General features: G+C 33.7%; 1 protein-coding gene across 3 annotated transcripts in view; it reads left to right on the forward strand.

The window, feature by feature from the left end:
* Positions 1–24,360, forward strand: part of PCLO (piccolo presynaptic cytomatrix protein) — a 383,134-nt gene that overhangs the window by 196,342 nt on the left and 162,432 nt on the right. The window lies entirely within an intron of this gene.

Here is a 24,360-nt window from a genome sequence, read left to right on the forward strand (position 1 = left end):
ACACTTTCTCAAATTTTTTTTAGTCCAGTAATTTTGTGTGTATCTTGATTATCTCTAGCATCACATCTATGAAATTTTCATAAAGCAGAGCACCGAAAGGCCCTTCTCTTTCTTCTAAACAATGAGACTGATTACATCATTACCCCAGATAATCAATAACTTCAGCAAGGAAGGTTAATATAGTATATTGTTTACAAAATCAGGGGAGAAAGTGACATTATGCATTCAGAGAAACAGCATTGTAAATTCAAATAATTTGTTTGGAGTTAGAAGGAATCAAATTCATTTCAAGATATCTCTGTCTTAAAAAATAACAGTTTTAAATTATTCCTCTATGAGAAAGACATATATTTCATAAATAGCACGTTTTGTCAGTGATGATCCACACCACTTTTTGTACTAAAATAAGCTACATTTAAAATGTTATCACCTTTATAAGGTCTTAAAAATACATAGGATGTTAAGTGTTAAAGCTGTTTTGTCCTACCCTTACACTTATTGAATACGTTTAGAGCTTTTTTAGTAATAGACAAACTCTTTATTAAATTCATTTTATTCTACAGTTTAAGCCAGGATCCTACTGCAAAGCAGATGGTATTCACAAGCTGATATTTACAAAAATATTTTTTGCTTCACTGATTGCTGTTCGATAGCTATTTTTAAGATTTTTGGAACCCTTTAATATCTATTTCTAAGCGTAATTTTCATAACCTAAATAGAGAAATTTTATTTCCGTCAATTTTATTTCTGTCAGAATATACAGATTTAAGAAATCGTGATTATGATGGCCAACGTCATTTGAAAAACAATATTTATTCGGAGTTGTTTTTCATTATTCTCTTTGAAAAGCAGTGTAAGAAATCAGTCTATTAAAACCGACTTGGATGAAATAACCTATTTTATAATGGTTGTATTTATATATGTCAGAAAGATTATTCACATGTTAAAGACTGGCTAAATAATGGAAGTCTCATTTTTTTTTACATTTTTTTAAATTAAAAATATAGCTAACATACAATATTATATCAGTTTCAGATGTACACCATAGTCATTTAACATTTATATATCTAAAGAAGTGATCACCATAAATCCAGCAACCACCTGGCACCATACCACTCTAATACCACTCTATCACAATATTATTGACTATATTCCCCGTGCTGTACATTACATCCCCACGACTTATTTGTTTTATGCCTGGAAATGTGAAACTCTTATTCCCCTTTACTTTCCCCCCATTTTTTAAGTTTTTCAATTACAGTTGACATTCAGTACAATTTTATATTAATTTCAGGTGTACAGCATAGTGGTTAGACATTTATATAATTTAAGAATTGATCCAGCTGGGGGTATACATAGTTATTACCATATTATTGACTATATTCCCAATGCTTTATTTTACATCCCCATAACTATTTTGCAAATACCAATTAGCACTTCTTAATCCCTTTACATTTTTCACCCTGCCCCATAATCCCCCTCCCATTTATCACCCCAATAAATCAAGTACCCATCTGACACCATACATAGTTATTACAATAGTATTGACTATATCCTTTATGCTATAACCTGCATCCCCATGACTACTGTGTAACCACAAATTTGTACTTCTTAATCTCTCCCCCTTTTTCACCCACTCCCAACCCCTCTCCCCTCTGGCAACCATTGCAATGTTCTCTGTGTCTATGAGTTTTGTTTCTCTTTTGTTTGTTTATTTTATTCTTTCGAGTCTACGTATAAGTTAACTCACAGTGCACCTGTCTTTCTCTGTCTGGCATACTCCACTGAGCACAGTATCCCCCAGGTCCATCCATGACATTGCAGATGGCAAGAACCCATTTCTTTGGCCGAGCAATATTCTATTGTATATATGTGTGTACCACCTACTCTTCATCCATCTACTCTTCATCCATCGATGGACACCAGGCTGCCTCCATATCCTGGCCATTTTAAACAATGCTGTAATAAACGTATGGATGTATATGTCCACTCAAAGTAGCATTTTGGGTTTCTTCATTTAAATACCCAGAAGTGGTATACTGGATCCTTCTTTGTCTCTTGTTATAGCCTTTTTTTTAAGTTTATTTTGTCTGGTATAAGTATTTCTACCCCAGATTTTTTTTTGTTGGTTTCCATTTTCATGAAATATCTTTCTCTATCGCTTTACTTTTACTTTCAGTTTATATGTATCTTTCGATCTGAACTGAGGCTGTCATAGGCAGCACATATAAGGATTTTGTTTTCTTATCCATTCGGCCCTCCTATGTCTTTTGATTGGAGCATTTAATTTATTTTCATTGAAAGTAATTGTTGATAGATACGTAGCTATTGCCATTTTCTTATTCATATTTTTTTTATTTTGTTGTTGTTGTTGTTGTTGTCTTAAGGAAGTCCCTCTAACATTCCTTGTAATACTGGTTTGGTGGTGATGAACTCCTTTAGCTTTCTCTTGTATGGGAAGCTCTTTATCTGCCCTTTGATTTTAAATAATAACCTTGCTGAGTAAAATAATCTTGGTTGTATGTCCTTGCTTTCCATCACTTAGAACATTTTGTGCCAGTCCCTTCTGGCCTGCAACGTTTCTGTTGAGAAATTAGCTGACTATCTTATGGGAGTTCCCTTATAAGTTACTAGTTGCCTGTCTCTTGCTGCTTTTAGGATTCTCCCTTTGTTTTTTTAACCTTTGCCATTTTAATTATGATGTGTCATGGTGTAGGACTCCTTGGGTTCACGTAGTTTGGGACTCTGTGCTTCCTGGGCTTTTATGTCTATTTCCTTTGTCAGGTTAGGAAAGTTTTCAGTCATTATTTCTTCAAATAGGTTCTCAATCCTTTGCTTTCTCTCTTCTCCTTCTGGTAACCCTATGATGTGAAGGTATGCTTGATGTTGTCCTAGAAGTGTCCTAAACTATTTTTTTTTATTATTCTTTATTATTTTGCTGTTCTGATTGGGTGTTTTCTAGTACCTTGTCTTCAAATCACTAATTTGATCCTCTGCTTCATCTAGTCTGCTGGTGATTCCTTCCAGTGCATTCTTCATTTCAGTTATTGCATTCTTCACTTATGATTGGTCCTTTTTTATGCTTACTATGTGTTTGTTGAAGTTCTCACTAAATTCATTGAGCATATTTATAGCTATTGTTTTGAACTCTGTATCTGGTAAGTTGCTTGCCTCCATTTTGTTTAGTTCTTTCTCTGGAGTTTTCTCCTCTTCTTTCATTTAGGATGTGTTTCTTTGTTTCCTCATTTTGGCTGCCTCTCTGTGATTGTTTGTATGTATTAGGTAGATATGCTATGTTTACTAGTCTTGGCTGGGTGGTCTTATGTAGTATGTGCATCGTGGGGTCCTAACACTGTCTCCCTGATCACCTGTACCAGATGCTCCAGGAAAGTCCCTTGTGTGGGTTGTGTGTGCTCTCATATTATAGTTGAGCCTTGATTGCTAATGGCACATTAGTGGATGGGATTGACCCTCAGCCTGACTCACTGTGGAGTTTTTCCACGTCCACAGCTTATAAGATGCTGTGGGGGCGGGGGCCTTACCCCACTGAGTGGGATATGCCCCAGTGGGCTGTGGTGCCTGTTAAGACTACCTTTTGTGTGTGCCACTTGTGGAACTAACTGGGTGGTGCTCTGCTTGTGGTCAGAAGCCAACCTCCAAGTATGTTGGTTCTGGAGCCTCTTGAAAGGTGCACCAGTGCAGGCCCAGGTCACCCACTGCCTCTGAGTGGCCAGGGACTATCTGGTATGAGTTACAAAGTGATCTACGGTTAGTCGTTTTTTGTGCTAAACCTGGAGGTGTGTGGGAGAGGTCATGCTGTGAACTAAGTATGACTGCCACCAGTTCCAGGCCTGATGTAATTCCTCATAAAGCCAGGATATCCTGAATCATCTGCCTCCTGCTGGCTCCCTTAAGGTTCAGCCACTGACAAAGCTTCATGTGATATGCAAATTGGGTGAGATATACAAATTGGGCTCCCTATCTCAGGGAGCCGCTACAGTAGGAAGAGTTGTGGTCACCAGGTTAATGTACATTCTGGTTTGGTTCCAGTGCTGAGCCTGGGGATACTCAGCAAAAGTTTCAGAGTACACCAAGGACAGTCACTTTCCACTGGGGATCGAGGACCCCAAAAGTTTTCCAAGAAAGAGTGCAATGCATGTGGGAATGGCTGCTCAAAGAGAAAGTGCCTCCAGCACTGGGGGAGTTGGGTGGACAGGATCCTAGGGAATCAGCTGGGTGGAGAAGCGGAGCTCATCAGGCCAATCAGATTGAGACTTAGCTGTGTGGGGGAGGGCTCAAGACAGAAAATTTGGCACCCGTCTGCTGGCTGCACAGGAGCAGGATCCCAAAGAGGGAAAATTGCAACTGTCCCACCAGTCCTTACCCCACAGCCACATAACTCATTCTCTCCCTGTATGTATCCAAAGCCCCCTGAGTTACTTTCCCTCTGTCAGAGCAACAGGGAGAGTGTATGCGAGTGAGTGAGGCTGTGTGTGGGCTCTTTAAGAGGATGTCTGGGTTTCCCCGCAGCCTTCCATTCCACCTGGATGGTCAGAATCCTAACTGTTTATCACAGCCATATGTTGTGGGGGCTCCTCTCCTGGCACCAGTCTTCCAGGTTGGGGAGCCTGCTGTGAGGCTGGCATCCCTCGCTCCTTGGGGGTTGGGGAGACCTCCATGGCCAAAATATCCTTCCAATTCTCAACTGCCACCTGGAGGTTTTGGGCCGGCCTGTTTCTCATTTCTGCCCCTCCTACTAGTCTTGATGTGGCTTCTTTTTGTATCCCTAGTTATAAAAGTTCTGTTAAGCTACACTTCAGATGGTTCTCCAGGTTGATTGTCCTATAATTTAGTTGTAATTTTAATGTATTCATGGAAGGAATCAAGCACAGCATTTTTCTATTCTGCCATCTTGCATCTTTCCTGGAAGCCTCATTCTTTCTATAGTTTTTACCTTCTTCACTACTAATTTATATTTCTTACCATATTTTTATGATTAAAATCTTGCATTTTAAAATTAAGCTGTTTTAAAATTAGTATAGAAAAAATTATTTTAAAGTGATTTTCAAAACTAATGGTTGTTATACTAATGGTTATTATGCTACTAATAGTAGTATAATAATATATGGCATTAATTATTAGGATATGATAAAAGTCAAAACAAATGTATACATATATACAAATGTCAATGAGTGAAAACCTGGAAGTTTTTTTAAGTTGATGTTATCTGTTTAATGTTCAGTGGTTAACATTGCTATTTTGTTATAATTAATATCAAGGATTAATTTCAAAACAAAGCTTTTAAGGCAGGAGGGAAAAAAATCAGATTATTTGTGTTATCCTTCCCAGACATGACATATCAAAATATGCAAGTAAACGTAATTATAAGACAGAGATTTATGTTCATAATGTTCTGCTGAAAATGTAAAACTAAATATTTGGACATGCCAGTTTAACTAAGACAGGTGAGTTCTGAATTAATAGAGCATTGATTATTACTGACACAGTTTAAAAACATAGACCATTATTTAGCATTAATTAGCTTCCTCAGTCTTTTATCATATTGTTTAACAATTCACTACACTTTCTATTTTGAAATAATGCAGTTTATAATTCACTCTACAATCAAGCTATATACTAATTCTCCCAAATACATCCACTCCCAACAACATGCATGTACTTTTATATATTTTTTTGTATTTCTAAAAATCACTAATTATTTAGGATTCTCTCATGTATTGCATTAGCTGTTATTGAAAAAGTGAGCAACTGAAATTATTATGATATAAAAATTTATGAAACTGACATATATTTTGAGATATAAGGTATATAGTAGCATTATAATATATTCCAATAGTTACTTGACATTTTCTTATCATCGTATTCAACATAAAAATATACACTTTTAATAAGCATATATGTGTATATATACATACATATAATAAACATACACTTAATATACTTAATGCTTTTATAGCCTCGTATAACCAATAAAATATTTTCACATGCAGTGGCTTGGTTGAGATCCAAACCATGTATTTTTTGTAGGCCTTATGTTTATTTTATTCCATATTTTAAAGACGAGGAAACTGAAGTCAAGGTCAATGTTCTTTTCACTACCAACCAACATTAATTCCATTTGCATCAAATGAGGCGTTACTATTTAATAGGTTTTCCTTTTCTGTACTATTCTGCATCTTTTTATTATTATTATTATTATTCTTATTATTCTTATTATTATTATTTTCCTTTTCTGTACTGTTCTGCATCTTTTTATTATTATTATTATTATTATTATTATTATTATTATTATTATTATTGGTTTCAGGTATACAAAACAATGCAATAGTAAGACATTTATACCCCTCACAAAGTGATAACCTCTCTCCCCCAATCTGCTACCCATCTGACATCATTGAATTAGGGTGTAGAGTTTGAATTAGAGAACTAGAACAGGTGTGATAAGTTACACAGTCTTAAATGATCTAGCTAAATCAACTCAGGTAGTTTAGCCTGAAGCTATAAAAAACAGGGAGGATTTTTATTGATTTTATTTTAATCTCAAGCACAAGTTCAAGGGATTCAAATGAAAACAGTTGAAAAAATTAACTTTAATGGTTGAGAACAATATAAGAAATCATTAAGATAGATTATAGAACTGCTATCTCAGTATTTTTTGGTTGAAAACTTTTTATGAGATGACAGATAAAACCTTAGTTTTGTGAAGAACAGTAAATAATCTTCTTGAGGGAATGAAAAATCAGTAAAAATAGAAGATTTGAAGCTAACGGTGATTACACTCAAAATTCCTTCTACTGTTTCTCCCTCCTCAAGTAAATGCTTAAATATACATGTATGAAAAATATATATGTAAAAATTGTTTGGTCCCTCTAATAAACCATTTTATCTACATAGATAAATTACTCTTAATATGTTGGACCAAATTTAAAATTCTTATATTATGTAGTATATTTTAGCACGACAGGGTCAAGACAATCCCCATTGCTTTGTCTGATGAAACTCAGCCCTAATCACAGATCTCAGTCTCCAGGCTTGGAGGACACTTATATGCTTTAGTCATTTACTTCTTTGAACTTCAGATGAAATCACTGTTTAAAGTACTAATTAATGCTAATTATAGAGAGTTTTATAATACTGCATAAAAGACTCAACATAACAACATTAATTTTCCTTTTGACATGAATAAATGTGCATGAATTTCTTCAGTATGTTATGGGTACTAAAATGATAGAAATGTTTCTAACAAAACAGCAGTGTTGTATTTTTTTAAGAAAGCTTTTTTGCCAGTAGTTTCAACCAGTTCTTTTATGTCAGGAGCTGAAGCCTATAAATGCTCACTCAGATGTACAACAATCAATAAGCTCAGATTTTATTAATTATCCATTTGGAAAATCATCTTATCACCCATGCAACTATGCCCCTATTCTCAGGTGATTGTAGAATGAATCAGCATTTGATAGTTATTTATAGCATTCATTATCCTACCTAGTCCAGCAGGACCACGTAAAAATTAATTGAGAAATAGTATCTGCGTTCATTTTTCAGTGAGCAGATCTGTTATTTCAGTTTTCATGTAATCATGCTTTTGTAGTCTTTAGATTGTCAATTCTTTTAAATTGCTTTGCTGCTCTTTATGTTCACGGGTCATCAAACCTTATTTCTGCCTCTCTAAGAGCATATAAGCAAATATGTTTTGCTGCCCCAATACATTTTTGAAGAAGTAACTACAAAAAGAGTGATTTTAAACTTAGTAATAACAACATTGGGAGATTAAAAGGAAGAGAAAAGGAGGGCATCAATAAGTACCTTCAAGCATTTTCTTTTCTCCTAGAAAAATAATCAAGAAAACATAATGTTGAATGAAGCAACAAACCAGTTAAGAAATATATCTGTATTCTCACATAGCAATGCATCTTTCAAATGGAAATGCAAAATTTGGAAATATAATGTCTCTTACTTCTATGACAATTATCATTAGCCTCATTTTACTTTTTATACCCTTGTAATCAGTAAGGTTCACTTTACAACACTGTAAATTGAAATGCCATATTCCTTTAATGCTTTAAAACAAATTAAGCTATTGAAAATAGTGCTGCAATGACCATTAATGCATACATATTTGTTTGAGTACCTGTTCTCAATTCTTTTGGGTATATATCTAGAAGTGAAATTGCTGGGTCATTTGGTAATTCCATAATTAATTTTATAATGAACTGTCAAACTCTTTTCCACAGCAGGTAAACCATTATACCTTCCTACTAGCAATGTATGAGCGTTCCAATTTCTCCAAAGACTTCCCAGTACTTGTTCTTTTCCATTTATTATTATTGTTGTTGTTATTATTATTATTACCATCTTGGTATGAATTGGTTTCATTGATTTTAATTTGCATTTTTTAATGACTAATGTTAAGCATCTTTTCATGGGATTCTAGATCATTTCTGTTTCTCATTTGGGAAAATGACTGTTGAAGTACTTTGCCCAGTTTTTGACTGGGCTGTTTGTCTTTTTGTTGTTGAATTGTATGAATGCTTTATATGTTCTGGGTACTAGACCATTATCAGATATATTATTTACAAGTATTTTCCCCCATTTTCTACGTTGTCTTTCTATCTTCTGTACAATGACATTTGATATATAAATTTTTAATTGACGTTTAATTTATCTATTTTTTTAATTTTGTACTCATGCTGTTGGTGTCATATCTAACAATCCATTGCCAAATTCAATCATGATCCCTATATTTTCTTTGAGGAGTTTTATGGCCTTACCTCTTTTATTTATGTCGTTGATCTATTTTGAGTTAATTTTGTACAGGGTGTGAGGTAGGTGTCCAACTTCATTCTTTTGCATCTGGATATACAGCATTATTTGTTGACAAGACTATTCTTTCCCTATTGAATGTTCTTGGCACTCTTGTTGAAAGTCAATTAGTCATAGATGTAAGGGTTTATTACTGCACTCTCAATTCTATTCCATTAAGATATGTCTGTACTCAGGCCAGTTTCACACTGGTTTGATTATTGTAGCTTTGAAGTTGTTATGAAATAGGGAAGTGTAGGTCCTCCGGCTTTGTTTTTCTTATTCCATATTGTTTTGGCACTTTGGGGCTCTTTGAAATTACATATTAATTTGATGATCAGCTTTTCTGTTTGTGCAAAAGAAGGCCATTAGAATTTTTATAGGAAATGCATTGAATCTGTAGATCACTTTGGGTAGTATTGCCATCCTAACCTTACATTAAGTCTTCCCATCCATGAACATTGCATATATTTCCATTTATTTAGCTCTTCTTTTTTTTTCTCTTTTTTAGCAAAGTTTTGTAGTGTTCAGTATAAAAGTCGTTCACCTCCTTCATGAAATTATTCCTGTGTATTTTACTCTTTGAACACTGGTATAAATGAAATTGTTTTCTTGATTTTCTTTTCAGATTGGCCATTGCAGGTTTATACAAACACAACTGACATTTTTTTGTGTTGATCTTGTACCCTGGAACTTTGCTGAATTTGTTTGTTAGCTAATTTTCTTTGTACAATCTTGGTATTTTCTGTATATAGGATCCTTTTATGTATATAATAATCTGTGAATGGATTGCTTTATTTCTTCCTTTCTAATTTGGATGTCTTTTTTCTGTTTCTTTTTCTTGCCTAAGTTCTCTGGCTAGAACTTCCAATACAATGCAGAATAGCAGTGGTAAAACCAGACTTCCTTTTCTTGTTTCTGATCTCAAGGGAAAAGCTTTCAGTCTTTCACCATGAAGTCTTTCACTATTAAGTATGATGTTAGCTGTGGCATTTTCATAAATAGTCTCTAGCATGTTGATGAAGTTCCCTTCTGTTCCTGACTGATTTTAGTGTCATTACCGTGAAAGAGTGTTGGATTTGGTGAAATTGTTTCTCTTCATCAGCTGAGATGCTCATAAGAGTTGTTTGTTTGTTTGTTTTTTGTTTTTTTTTGATTGTTGCTCTATATTACACTGATTGATTTTAGTATTTTAGTATGTTAAATCACATTGCATTCCTGGGATAAATTTTACCAAGTTATCTTTTTAATATGCTCTTGGATTGTGTCTACTATTATTTTGTTGAGGAATTTTCTATCTTCATAAGTGATATTGGTTTATAGTTTACTTTTTTATGATATATTTGTCTCACTTTGGTATCAAGGTAATAGTTTCCTCATAAAATAAATTAGGAAATGTACACTCCTCTTCAACTTTTTAAAGTATTTTAGGGATTCTGGTGTTCATTCTTCTTTAAGTGTTTGATAGAGTTCACCAGGGAAGCAATTTGATCCTGTGCTTTTTTTGTTGTTTTTGTTGAAAGGTTTTTGGTTACTGATTCAATCTCTTCACTTATTATAGATCTGTTCAGATTTTTTATTTCTTTTCCATTCAGTTTTAATGGTTTATTTGTTTCTAGGAATTTGTCCATTTTAATTTCATCAGTGTTATTTAGTTTGTTGCCATGCAATTGTTTGTAGTATTCTGTTATAATCCTTTGTATTTATGTAAGTTTTCCTTTATGTATTGATTTCTAGCTTCATTCCACTGTGGCCAGAGAAAATACGTTTTATGATCTCACTCTTTTTAAATTTGTTCAGATTTGTATTGTGGCCTAACATACGGTCTATTTGAAAAATGTCCATGTGCATTTCAGAAAAACGTGTGGTCTGCTATTGTTGGATATAGTGTTCTATAGATGCCTATCAGGTCTAATAGGTTTATATGGTTTTTTTGTTTGTTCGTTTGTTTGTTTGTTTAAGTCCCCTATGTCCAGGTTGATCTTTTTCTCTAGATGTTGTATCTGAGTGGGAGGGTGGGAGATTATAAAAGATTAAGTAAACACCACAAGGCTTTCTTACTGAACTATAGTAATAGTTTTCTTCATTAAGCATTCTCCTGTTTGCTCTAAGTTTTCTACTAGATTTCCAGAGTTCCTAAAAGGTCAACTCTGTCTACTTTTGCCAGCCTAAAGATTGATTTCGTAGAAGGACTGAGTCTTGGAATTCCCCCACAGTGTCATTTCTATGATGTCACTCCAATCATGGCATAGAATTTTAACTTATTTGTTCGGTTTCACTTATGCATAAGGGTAATAAAAATAATTGACAGCTTACACATTTCATTTTTAGCTTCATATGAAGAAGTAGTTAACTCTGTTAAGCTTACCTCTTTATATCTGTGGATCATTCTCTAACATTCAATAATAGTGTGGACTATATGTTGTGGAGCTTTTTCTTGTTTTTTGTTTTGTGGATGGCAACATGTATGTATTTATATAACCACATTTGATCCATACAATGACAGAAATTGTAACATTAGCAACTATCAACTATCATATGAGTGCTTCACATCCAAGATACCTACTAAGTACTTGAAACAACTAAGCTCATTTTATCTTACAGGAAACCAATGAAGTATAGGTGTTTAATCTTCAAATTACAGAGTCAAAAACAGAATAAAGAACATTAAGTTGTTTATGGTTATGCTGAACAAGTAAATTGTAAAGTCATGATGAAACTTGAGATTCTGAACCTAAATCCTAAATTATGTTCAATAAATTAGGCCTCTTTCTAGTCATTCTACAAATGGTCTTACCTGCCTTTTCCCCCAGTGAATCACTATTAGATTAGATGATGAAGTCCAAAAATCTTAATTTTAAAAAGAGCATTTAGTTTATAAATTTTTTAACTCCTGATATCAACAAATCATAATTTCCATTGAGTTTTCATATGCATATTTGGTAATACAATGTGTGTTACATGCCATTCAGTTGGCTCCAACACCTGGTGAACATATGAATGAGTGATATCCACAATGTCCTGTCCTCATAACCCTGCTCAGCTCCTGTGGACTTATGCCTATGGCTTCTTTTGTGCAATCAATCTATCTCATATCTGGTATTTCTCTTTTCCTGCTGCCTTCTATTTTTTCTAACATTATTGTCCTTTCAAAGAACCCCACCTTCTCAGAATGTGCCCAAAGTAAGATAGCTTCAGTTTTGTCATTTTTGCCTCTAGCGGTATTTCAGGCTTAATTTGCTCTAGGACCCACTTGTTTACCTCTCTGGTGGTCCAGGGTTTCTATAGAGCTCTCCTCTAACTTCATATTCCAAATGAATTACATTTTTGCTATCAGCCTTCTTCACTGTTCAACTTTCATATCCGTACATAGTAACTGGGACAATGAGGGTATAGGTGATCTTAGCCTTGGTCTCTAATGATACATCTTTGCTCTTGGTGATCTTTCTCTATTTTTTCATTGCTGCCCTTCCTAGTCTCGGCCTTATCTTGATTTCTTGGCTACAGTCTCCATTTGATTTGATGACTGAACAAAAGTAAGCAAAATCTTTAACAATTTCAATATTCTGATAGTAAGATATTTCTTCCACCAGTTTTCACTCCTTCTTCCCCTGAGTCTATCCCAGTTTTTTGCTTGATGGGTTCTGAGTACAGATTAAACAAATAGGGAGATAAAATGTATGCTTGTCTGACATTTTTACCAATAGGAAATCATTCTCTCTCTCCATATTCTGTCCTGATAGAGGCTTCCTGTCCACAATATAGATTACACATCGCGACAATCAAGTGCTGAGACATGCCCATTTCTTCAGAGTAACCTATATCATGATCTAAATAGTCAAAGGTTTTACTGTAGTCTATAAAACATAGACTAAACTTCTGAAATTCTTTGGCACAGTCCAATACCCAACATATGTTCTCAATTAGATCTCAAGTGCCCCTTTCTTTTCTAAGTCCAGCTTGGACATCCAGAATTTCTTGTTCCATATAAGGTAAAAGCCTTTCTTGCATCACCTTGAGCATCACTTTACTTGCGTGGGAAATTAGAGCAATGGTCCAATAGTTACTGCACTCCTGGGCATCTCTTTTCTTGAAAAATGGGATGTATATTGAATATTACTACCGTGTTTCCCCGAAAATAAGACCTCGCCAGACCATCAGTTCTAATGCGTCTTTTGGAGCAAAAATTAATATAAGACCTGGTCTTAAATTATATAATATAATTATATTATATATATATTATATGTATATTATAATATATAATATGATATATATTATAATATACATATCATTTTATATATGAGATATATATATATATATATATATATATATATGTATCATATTAATTTTTGCTCCAAAAGACGAATTAGAGCTGATAGTCCGGCTAGGTCTTATTTTCGGGGAAACACTGTAGTCTGCAGGTCATTGTTTTGTTTTTTATATATGTTGACATATTCTTGTTAGGATTTTGACACATTCAGTTTCTATGGCTTGAAATGATTCTATCAGTATTCCATGTACCCCTGGTGATTTATTTCTTCCTGATGCTTTCAGGGCAGCTTTCATTTCGCTTTCCAGAAATACAGATTCTACTTCATAGGAATCTTCTTAAAAGATATCTGTCATCTCTGTTTCTTGTGTAGATTTTCAGGATACTGTTTCCAGTTTTCTTTTATTTTCTCCTGGTCAGATAATATGCTCCCTTGTTGGTCATTTAATATTCCAAGTTTAGATATGGATTTCCATTTTATTTGTTGAATCTGCTGTTAAGATCTTTTCATTTTTGTTTTTTTGTTTTTATAACTCCTTACATTGACTATTATAATAGTTCTCTTTTTCTCTGTGTGATAGCTGTTGAAAAACTGTGTTCAGGATTCTAACCCTGCTTTTGTCATCGTTTGCTTTTGCCTCTCATTTTCTTTAACAATTTTTAGTGTTTATTCTGTCATCCCTTTCAATTTTTTTTTCCTTATTACTTCTGGCATTGTCTTTTCACATTCTTCCCTAATAATATTTCTATTTTCAGTGCACAGTTCTTCTGGTTATTGGTCAATTAAGTTTAGCAGTGCAAATCTGTTTTTTTATGGACTTCAAATCCATCAGGAATATTATTTACGTTACATTCTGATGCTGTGATTTTTTTTTTAGCCTCTAATGTTTGATAGTAACAGTTCGTCTTCAGTACCACAATCTGCTCCTGGTCTTGTTTTGGCAGAGAGAATACAGCTTTTCCATCTCCTGCTTCCAATTACATAGTCTATTTGATTTCTGTATTGGCCATCTGGTGAATTTCTTGTATACAGTCATCTGTTCAGTTGTTTGAAGCATGTGTTTTTGTGACGGACAAGTTTGGCTTCATAGATATCCACGAGCTGATCCCCTGCTTCATTTCTGACCCCTAGTCCAAATTTTCCATTGACATTTAGTTCTGCTTTATTTTCTACTTTTGCGCTCCAGTCACCTGTGATTATTAGCATGACTTATTTTGGTGTCCATCAATTTCCTCTTTAATACTTATGTAAAAGCACTCAATTTCATCTCCTTCAGCCTCTGTAGTTGGAGCATAGACTTGAATGATTATTATATTAATAGGTTTTCCTAGAAGTTTGATTTATATTATTTGGTCACATCTTACATTGTAGCCCCTAACTGCCTTGCTACATCTTGCCTCAGTCTGAAATCCACTTCATTTCTATTAAAGAATTATTGCTATTGTTTTCAAGAGATGCATATTATAACAATTAGTTAATACCTACAACTTATTGTGTACTTGCCATGGACTAGTAGTATTTTATGTAAGTGCTATCATACAGAAAATATATTTTACACATTGAAAATAATTGTGGAAATATATATAGATCCATCCCCAGAGGAAAACCAGGTAGACAGAGGTAGATATAAATCTAGAGACCTTGAATTTGTAGGCAATATACCATATACATTTTTTCATAGACATGTTCTGAAGTTGTTGAAAGCTTTGACACTATCATATCGTAGAGTAGAAAAGCTAGCTGAAATTTCAAGACTACAATCTCATATTAGAACACATACTTCTCAAGTAGTTCATAATTTAAGAAAGCAATTATTACATATTTTTATTTTATAATAAGACAATAAACATTATTAGACTGAAGCTGCATACTACCACTAAGTTAAATCTATGTTACATTTATCAGGGCATTTTGGTTGCCAACCTACATGAATAAACAATTAGATTATTTTTGGTATAATGAATAAGTATGTGAAGGGATCTATATACAGCTTAATTTAATATACTAAAATGAGTTTTTTTTAGAATATTTATCTTACCAAATGTGTATCACTCACCTAAGTCCTTTTTCTAGGCCTTCAAGAAAAACGGCCCCAATTCAAGAAATTTCAATCATTAGGTTCCCAAGTAAAAATCATTAGCTACCTGTGAGAGGCATAGGGGACTTCTGAATACCTTTGTGTGGTCTCTATAAAAATCTATTTCTATGCAAGAATGTTCTGAATAATTGTGTCCGTTAAAGTAATTCATGAGAGCAGTTTGTGAAAGTCGTATTAATTATTATTTCATATATGCAAAGACAGAGTAGTAAGTTAACTTCTCAAAAATGCCATGCTCTTAATTGGTTAGTGAGATGAACATGTGGAGTGATTTTAAAGGGGTGCTGGGCCAAACCCCCCAAATATTAATTCCAACACATGACATATCATCATTAGAGATTTATTTATCTGAGTAATAAAGAACCCCCTCCCTCAGCAACCCATTAAAGTCTATGTAGTCCTAAGACAGATCTAATTTTGAACTTTTATGAGAAAAAAAATTCACTCCTGCATGAAGAATCACAGAGAGACCAAGGGATGTCATTTGGCCTTAGCCTTACTTTTACAAAGGGCCTTAAAATTTAGGCCTCTAATGTCATTTTCAAGTACAAGTTAGTTTGTATTTTTGTGTTTATTTCAGAGTATAATTTTTCAAAGTCAGTATTTTTAAAATATCACAATTTGGTAATCTTAATGGGAACACTTCTTTATTCCTTATATGTCAGGAATATTAAAAAGTAGAAATAGTCTGTGTTTCTGTGAAGTACCAGTAAGCCCTGCATTTGTTAATTTAGCCATGCATATAAGGCAAGGTTCTAAGGGCTGGAGACTGGAAGACTTCAGAAGATAGGAAGACCGGGAAAGTATTTTTTTTTTTTTCCCCCAGTGCAAGCTGTTTTCTCAAATGCTTATTCTTTCTGTAAGTAGCCAGTATAAGGAACATTTAAAATAATTTTCACTGAAAAATATAACATTCTAGAAAATTGAAAACCTCAGGATACATTTCAAAAGGCAAAACTACTCTCATTTTAACTGTTCTCTTGGTGTTTCATTAATAACCTATAAATTATCACCATTTCTTGGCAGCATGTCAAAAACGGGTCCAGTTTACCTGGTAGGTAAGAAGGTAAGAAGGTAAGAAGCTAGGAAAGAAGGTTGAGGCAACAACCTAGAGAGGATCCTGCAGACTCCACAGTGAGTCACTTCTGGTTCAGGAATCAGGGCTTTACAGCAGAAAATAATCCAATAAGGCAAGGTGAAGCAGAACAGCGAAGAGGCCATACCTACAACACAGGCTATCCAGGAAGAATGTGTCAGAGTGGATGGACTGTCTGTTTAAAGAATGTGAGAGCAAATCATCAGAAAGATAAATAATTATATATTCAGATGTTCTATAATGTAGAAAAGTCAGTGAGCATATGTTATATACTGCTGTGTAACAAATTACTCCAAAACTTACTTTAAAAAAAAATAAAAATAGAAAGGAAAACAAAACAAACTAGGGATGTTCGGTTTTCTCTCCAAGAATACATCTGCACCAACAGTGCGATCTAGAGTGTTTCATCTACAAGCATAACTATCATGTGATGCCACCTGTGTGTAACAAATTGATACCATGAAAAGTCCCACCAGGTCCTGAGTGATTAACACTTCTGTGAGGATGATGATTGATCTAATACCTCGTTCTCTATTTCTTTCGATTCTTAAAGTCCATCTCCAGTGATCATTGCTTATGAACACTCTTCTAAGGAGATTTGTGATGAAATATGAATATTCCTCTTGAACTCTTGATGTATCTGATTGTTGAATAAAGCAGTTGCCAGTCTGGAAAAAAAAAATCCCTACATATTATGGCCATTATAACCAGCTATATCAAAGGAGCATATGGACAGCATATACTTTGTCCAATTCATTGGAATATAGCCATCTGATTTAATGTTAGGAAAGAAAAAAAAAAAAGAAAGGGAGAGGTAGTGGGAAGGAGGAAGAAGAAATATACTCATAAATTAATGTCTTTGGGATGTTCCAGAAAATATAAGGCAATAAGTGTTGCACAGACTGACATCTCTAATGCTTTTATCTAGTGAGGCACAAACTAGTTTTCTGCTTGGCTGCTCAGCCCAAGAGCAATGACATTCAGCAAGAAAACAAAACAAACTGGTACAAAAGGTACATTAAGAAAAAGCTTAAAGATGTTTGATGAAATATTGACTGCCATTTTCACAATATTAATTGGAAACATTTTTGTCTATGTTACTGGACTTTGAGAAATAACTTGTGTGTGACTTGTAAGTATGTTGTTACTTTGTTTTTATTTTCCTGTTAATATAATAGGGTCCTATAATTGAGTTTCTCACTTTTTTCTTGTTACTAGAATAGTATCACAGTTAGAGAAAAACTGCTTTTTAGAAACCATTTCGGGATCAAATATATGGTTATGGAAGGAGAACTGACTCTGGGTGGTGAACATACAATGGGATTTATAGATGATGTAATACAGAATTGTACACCTGAAATCTATGTAACTTTGTTAACAATTGTCACCCCAATAAACTTTAACTAAAAAAAAAAAGTCAATTACATTCACAAATGGTAAATTCTCTCCCATGACAATAGAGAGTCAAGACTGTTGATTGATAAAGGTGTCTATAATTTTTCAATAATTCAATGATAGTCTCATAGCAATGATCATACTGGCTGTTTAGAGTTTTGATTCATGGAGATAGTTATTGCACTTTTCCACAATACTCTAGTTGAAGAAATTTGATGGTTTTATTTTGTATATGCTAGGCACTGTGCCTGTTGAAATTCCTAATAGATTGTAAATGTTTGATCAGGTTTTAAAGTATTTTTCCATGAGTAGTATCATTTAGAATTTCTTTATTCATAGGTCATTCTTCAGTTTTCTTTTGTGGGGGTGAGGGTGGAATGGTGGTAAATATGGGTCTATTTTGGAAACACATTATTAATAGTACAGTGCTTAGAATAGAATGCTGGATATTTTTATATTCAACTGCTCTTTTGTCTCACAACTGTTGGTATTGGAAGTGGAGAAGACCCCTTGAAGATAAATTTTTACATTCACATTTCAGAGAGTGAAACTCTGCTTCCAGTCAACTTACACGAAAAGACATGTAAAAGCATATTTTCCAATTTGCAGCCTTATGTTTGCCTTATAGCTTCATCATCATCCTTCACCCTAAATTCCCAAAGTTAAAGGAATATGCTAACCTATGTTCATATATCTTAAAGAGCTACTATCTTGTTTGGAGGAGAAAAGCCCTAGACATCCACCTACCTCCCTAATGCTTAAAAGGCATAGCTCTTTATAAATGATGTTTACACCCAAAGAAGAATGAATGGCCAGGTACAAAGCCGAGCAAACAAAGTCAGGGCTTCATACTTTTGAGTATTATTCTTCTTACCAAGACAAAGACTTACTTTCATGTTCAAAATTAGTGAAGGCTCTGGATGGGGTGGTTCAAATAGAGTGGGACAAAGGACCCTGAGAACAATTTCTGTTCCTCAGTTCTCTATAGAATACTGCACAATTAAAGGGCAGGTCTTATTCATCATTATAATCGCAGTATTTAGAACAGTGAAAAATATGATAGTGTCTCTTTTAGTTAAAAATGTTCTCAACTTTAAAAAAACGATTTCACTGAGCTTTCGGATAGTTTTTTGTGGTGGTGGTTGTTGTTACTGTTCTAATTCTTTTTGCTTAGATTAATTTTAAGATGGCAAGAATTTCTTGATTTTAAAATTGAGTTTAGCTATTCACCTGATCTCCCTTAGTAATTCTGGTGTTTAATTTCTCAAACTAAATAATTGTCCTGTCCTCTTAAGGTGGTAATTTCTTTTTAATCACACCATTGATCCTTCTTTTGTGCTTAGAGTAACAGGCAACCTTTAACGAAGAACTAGCATTTACATAATTTTTCAATCAGACTGGCAATTCCTTACCCTCTGATTTTTCCTTAGTTGTTACAGCTGTCAAAAATTTCCCAATACTTTTATGAGGTTTTACTAGAAAGACTTATTTTCTGTACTGAATGAATGAATTCTCATAGTTGTAGACATCTTTTTTTTCCTCCCTGTTCTCTAATAAAATTATATTTTTAAAAGCTGTGTTGGTTACCATTTGAATATTAGTTCATGTTGATCTAGTAGGTGAGAATTATCCTACTTAATAAAGGAATTAATTATAGGATCAAGGCAAAACAATTTAATACATTCCTATCTTTATTAATTTTACTGAGATTCTTACTGTAGCCTGGAGTGTCTCTTTTTCTTTCACCCTTTATCCCAAGTGTTCTCTTTTTCAAAGTGCCATTGGAGTCCCAGTTCCTCTAAGAAGCCTAGTTTTCCATTCAGGCTAAGACACACTCATATACAAATACCAGCATTTTCTTCATCAATAGATACATTAAATAACAGTAGGTCGATGGTCTCTTACTGAGAACATTATCTTGTATATCCTCCTATAATCTGTAACTGTTTTGCCTCCACTTCCCCTGGAGATTTTTGACAATAAATGGTGACGTTTTTGATTTACATGAGTGGGAGAGAAATGTGCTGATAGCATCTAGTGGGTAGAGGCCAGAGTTGCAGCTAACATCCAATAATTCACAAAACAGCCACTACCACCCCCAACAGACAATCATCTGGTCAAAATTGCCATGAGTGTCCAGATTGAGAAACATTCATTGATTACTTACATTGATGCTGAACCATGAATAGCCATCCATGGTCAGCACGCAAATCCCTGACAGATTATGTGACTCTTCATTCTGGTGGCAAAACTATGTTAGTGACTATGTCATGAGACAATGTAAAATGTTTTGCTGAAGCCTGATGAGGTTTTATCTGTTGTTTCTGTGTTATTTACACGGACCGCCACATTATCATTGAAGGAAGATAAATTGGGCTGTCACAATTTTCTCTTTGACAGAAAGCCACACTGATTGCTACCCAGTACACTGGATTAGAAGTCATTGCCAGTGATTCCACATTTACAGTTTCATGGTTTGCCCCGGTATTTCACATGGTACCGGAGTCAATTTGACCAGCATATAATAACCAGGTTTGCCATTCCATCTGTAAAAAAGAAGATGGATAAATAGAGATTTTAATATAGATACAGCTTTCAGGCTATGTTTTTTTCCCTACATATTGTATTTGCTTTTTTATTTTCCCTCTTTCTATTTGCCTAGAACACTGTCTGGGTATGTTTCCATCCCACAGGTATTATTAATTCATCACAAGGATGAAGTAAAACCAGATAATCCTTGGTGTTTCTCTGAAAAAGTACATTTCATACTGTTCCCTCCACATAGAAAATATTCTCCTTTTTAAGACTCATCCATTCTTCAAGACCCAGACTTTCTGTTATGTCTTAATTCATCTTTCCTTCCCTAAATTAAAAGTAAATCCGTCTTATTTGGGGTCCCAGTACACTCTTTATATAATCCTCTAATTCACCTTCTGACTTGTTATATAGATGCTTTTTTAAGAGGCTATATGATATTTACCTCTATCAAAGTACCTTATTTATCAATAAACCTACATGGAATTGTACTATTTGTAAGTGAATCCACATCTCCATTATCTTGTGCTTAACTAAAAGAACAAGCTTAAAAATCCAAGATAATTATCATGATGAACATTGATTTCCAACAGTATGTATCGCTTCCTACATTTATAAAGTGAAAAATACATTCCTAACTCTCTCTAGCAGTACATGGTTTAGAAGTAATCTCAGGTATTAACAAGAGCTATTTCACAAAAGATAAGTAATTTCTTCATACAGCATTCAAAAAAATATTCTTGTATTATGAATTCTTTGAGAACAGGGTTTACGTTAATTTAATGTCATGCCCCTTAGCTCTGCACCATTAGTATCTAGAACAATGCATTTTACATTTATAGGTAGGGAGCTAATACTGGAATACATTAGTAAATTGATTTTTTGCCATATTTATTATATGTACCAATCAATAAGCAATACTGGTGTAGCGTCTATTTTTAGCTTCTTCAACTTTTGGCGAAAAAATAGGTATTCTTTTCTCATCCTTATATTGACTTTAGATTATTTTGACAATGAGATAATACACATACATATAGTATTTAAAGGCCTTAGGATAGTGTGTCCATATACCTTAGCTACTTTGATTTTTTTCAATTTTTTAAATTTTTTTTATTAAATTTATTGGGATGACATTGGTTAGTTAAAACCAACCGGTTTTAAGTCTACAGTGCTATAATACTTCATCTACATATTGCATTGTGTGTTCACCACCGCAAGTCAATTCTCTCTCCATCACCATATATTTGATTGACCTGCTTTACTCTCTTCTACCACTCCCCCTTACTCTCTGATAACCACTAAACTCTTGTCTGTGTCTATGAGTTTTTGTTTGTTTGTCTCTTTTGATTGTTGCTTTCAGTTTTATATCCCACATGCGAGTGAAATCATATGGTTCTCAGCTTTTCCTGTTTGACTTTTTTTGCTTAGCATGATAATCTCAAGATCCATCCATGTTGTATCAAATGATAGTATTCTATCGTTTCTCATGGCCGAGTAATATTCCACTGTATATATGTACCACATCTTTATCCGCTCATCTCTCAAAGGACATCTTGGTAGTTTCCATGTCTTGACCACTGTGAGTAACGCTGCAGTAAACATTGGAGCACATATATCTTTACACATAAATGTTTTCAGATTTTGGGGATAGATACCCAAAAGAGGGATTGCTGGGTCATATGGTAATTCTATTCTTAATTTTTTGAAGAACCTCTATACTGTTTTCCATAGTGAAAAATACTCTTATTTTACATTATATTGATTGGATTGGAATTAAAAACCCAGTTTGGAAGTCATGTATGGTCTTGAAACTCAGTCCTTTTAAAATCATAAATTGCCCAGACATCGCTTTAAATTTTCTATTATAGTTCTGTCTGTCCTCTGGGACAAAAACTAATTTAGACTCTTTATTTGTTTTAATTCATTTACTCCTTAAACAAGCCAATAATGTAAGAATAAATATTAACCTCCTTTTACATATAAAAAAAAAACTCAGGTGCAGGGTGTTTAAGCAACTTGAAAAAGGTTTCACAGTTAGTAACAGTTAGCACTTGGATTAAAATTCTAGAATCTGGCCTGAGAGACTAAGCTTTCAATCACTGTTACACTTCTTCACATTTGAGATAAATATGGCTGAGACCTTAACAAGTCTCCAACTTTGTGGCTTCTTCTATAGTGAGTAAAAGCTATTAAATTGCCAAATAGAGAACAGTAAAGCTATTTCAATTTGTGGAGACTGAGTGGTCAGCTAGGCAAACTCAATGAGTATGTAGTGTCTACCAACCAGCTTTGTCTCTTGCTTCCATGAGTCACATCCAAGGCACATAAAATGTTAATCCACACGAGTCATGGATGGTTAAATACTTGCAACTCTGGTGGATAACAAGCCATCAACACCTGGAATGCTTCTTTAATCCAGCACGTATTAAAAAAATGAGCTTGACTATATCTGTCTCAAATGAGAACTATAAACTGTTAATCAAAAAATTAAATTAGAAAATAATTCATGCATGTATGAGCAATAAATAATAAAAACTAATAGAAATTTCTACTTCATTTTGTTAACAAGTACTTTAGTGCAATAAATAGTCCTTTTTTGTGATTCCTCCTGGTGTTATTTTTCCTATGATTTCATTTGTAAGCTCATCCCACTCGTTGAATCTGGGAAATTGACTTCTTGATTCAGTTTGAAAATTAATCACAAGTTTTTATTTTACCTTTTAATTTATTCATTCTTTTATTCAAATATGTGCACCCATTTAATGGATGCCTTCAATATTTTTAAAAATTAATTTTAAAATTACGTATCCGCTGCACAAATTTTTTTTCATTCTGTGTGCTCCATTCCATAGTTACCTTCTCTGTTTTGTGTGCTTTTTCTCTGCCAGGATCATTTCTCTGCCAGTGTTACATTAATTGGTGGGGGTTTTTGTCCTCTTTTGGTAGGAAGGAAAATTCGTCCTTTCCTATTATGTAAGGCTTGAACACTTTCGGGTAATGCAGTTAAACATCCTTTTATCAAACCATTTCACAGCCACAATCATGTATTATACGTGAACATTTTAAATTTAAATATTCTCATGGATAAAACAAATATAGCAATTGCAAGTCAAGGAAAAAGAAACAGGGATTTCAGCCTCCCATTGAACACCATTACATTTAGAAAACTGAAAATATTATGCAAAACCTTTTTTTAAAAAACGACATATCTATATTAGTATTTTAGAAAATTATTAAGAAAATGATTATTAGATTTCCATTTTTATCTTTTTGCAAATAAACTTTTAAAAAAGATTTATAATGTGAATTTATCGAAAATCTGTTTCTTGCAGAAATAAGTAGATTTTGCAAGGAAATAGCATTTAATGGCTGCCTACAATATGAACCCAATATGTTACAGAGTTGTCTCATTTCATCTTCATAATAACCCTATAATCTATATAATATAGCCCTATAATTGTGAATATTAAATAAAATGAAAAGAATTGAGGCGAAGAGAAAATAAATAAAAAGCCAAACAGCTGCTTTGGAGGCTCCAATTTCCCATATTCCTTGAGATTTTTCTGTGAGCAGGAACAATCTACAATTTCAAAATCACTCTATCATATTTCACAGACTTACATTACTTATTCGTTGTGAATTTGCATCCGAATATTTTAAATATCAGAAATACACATAAACCTCAATTGATCTTTAGGCTATTGCTTTTTATTATGATTTCTATTTCAGAAATAATTAGGGTAGATAAAGGGAGAGGAAAAATTATAACAGAAAGCAGATAAAAAAACAAGGAAATTAGTTTGGCAATAATAAAATACAGTAAAAGCACAGGGTCTTGGACAAATATGATCTAATTCTTTAGACATAATTTTCATATACTCTCTATTATTTTTCTGCCCTCAATATTTGGTGATTGGGGAAAAGGGGTGAATTAAGTTCTTTGGATTATTAGTAAGAAAAATTTTTAAAAATGTAAAGAATACACAACTAGAAGACAACAGACCTAAGATCTGGTTGTGAACATGCTACTAAATGCTTGATTAACTTTGAGTATATCGGTTTATTTTAACTATAAATGCAGAAGATGGCAAAAAATGTATACACATTGTAAGAAAGGGAAAAAACTGTATGAAAATTGTAAT

The sequence above is a fragment of the Rhinolophus ferrumequinum genome, chromosome 20 (assembly GCF_004115265.2).
Source record: "Rhinolophus ferrumequinum isolate MPI-CBG mRhiFer1 chromosome 20, mRhiFer1_v1.p, whole genome shotgun sequence".
Lineage (NCBI taxonomy): Eukaryota > Metazoa > Chordata > Mammalia > Chiroptera > Rhinolophidae > Rhinolophus > Rhinolophus ferrumequinum.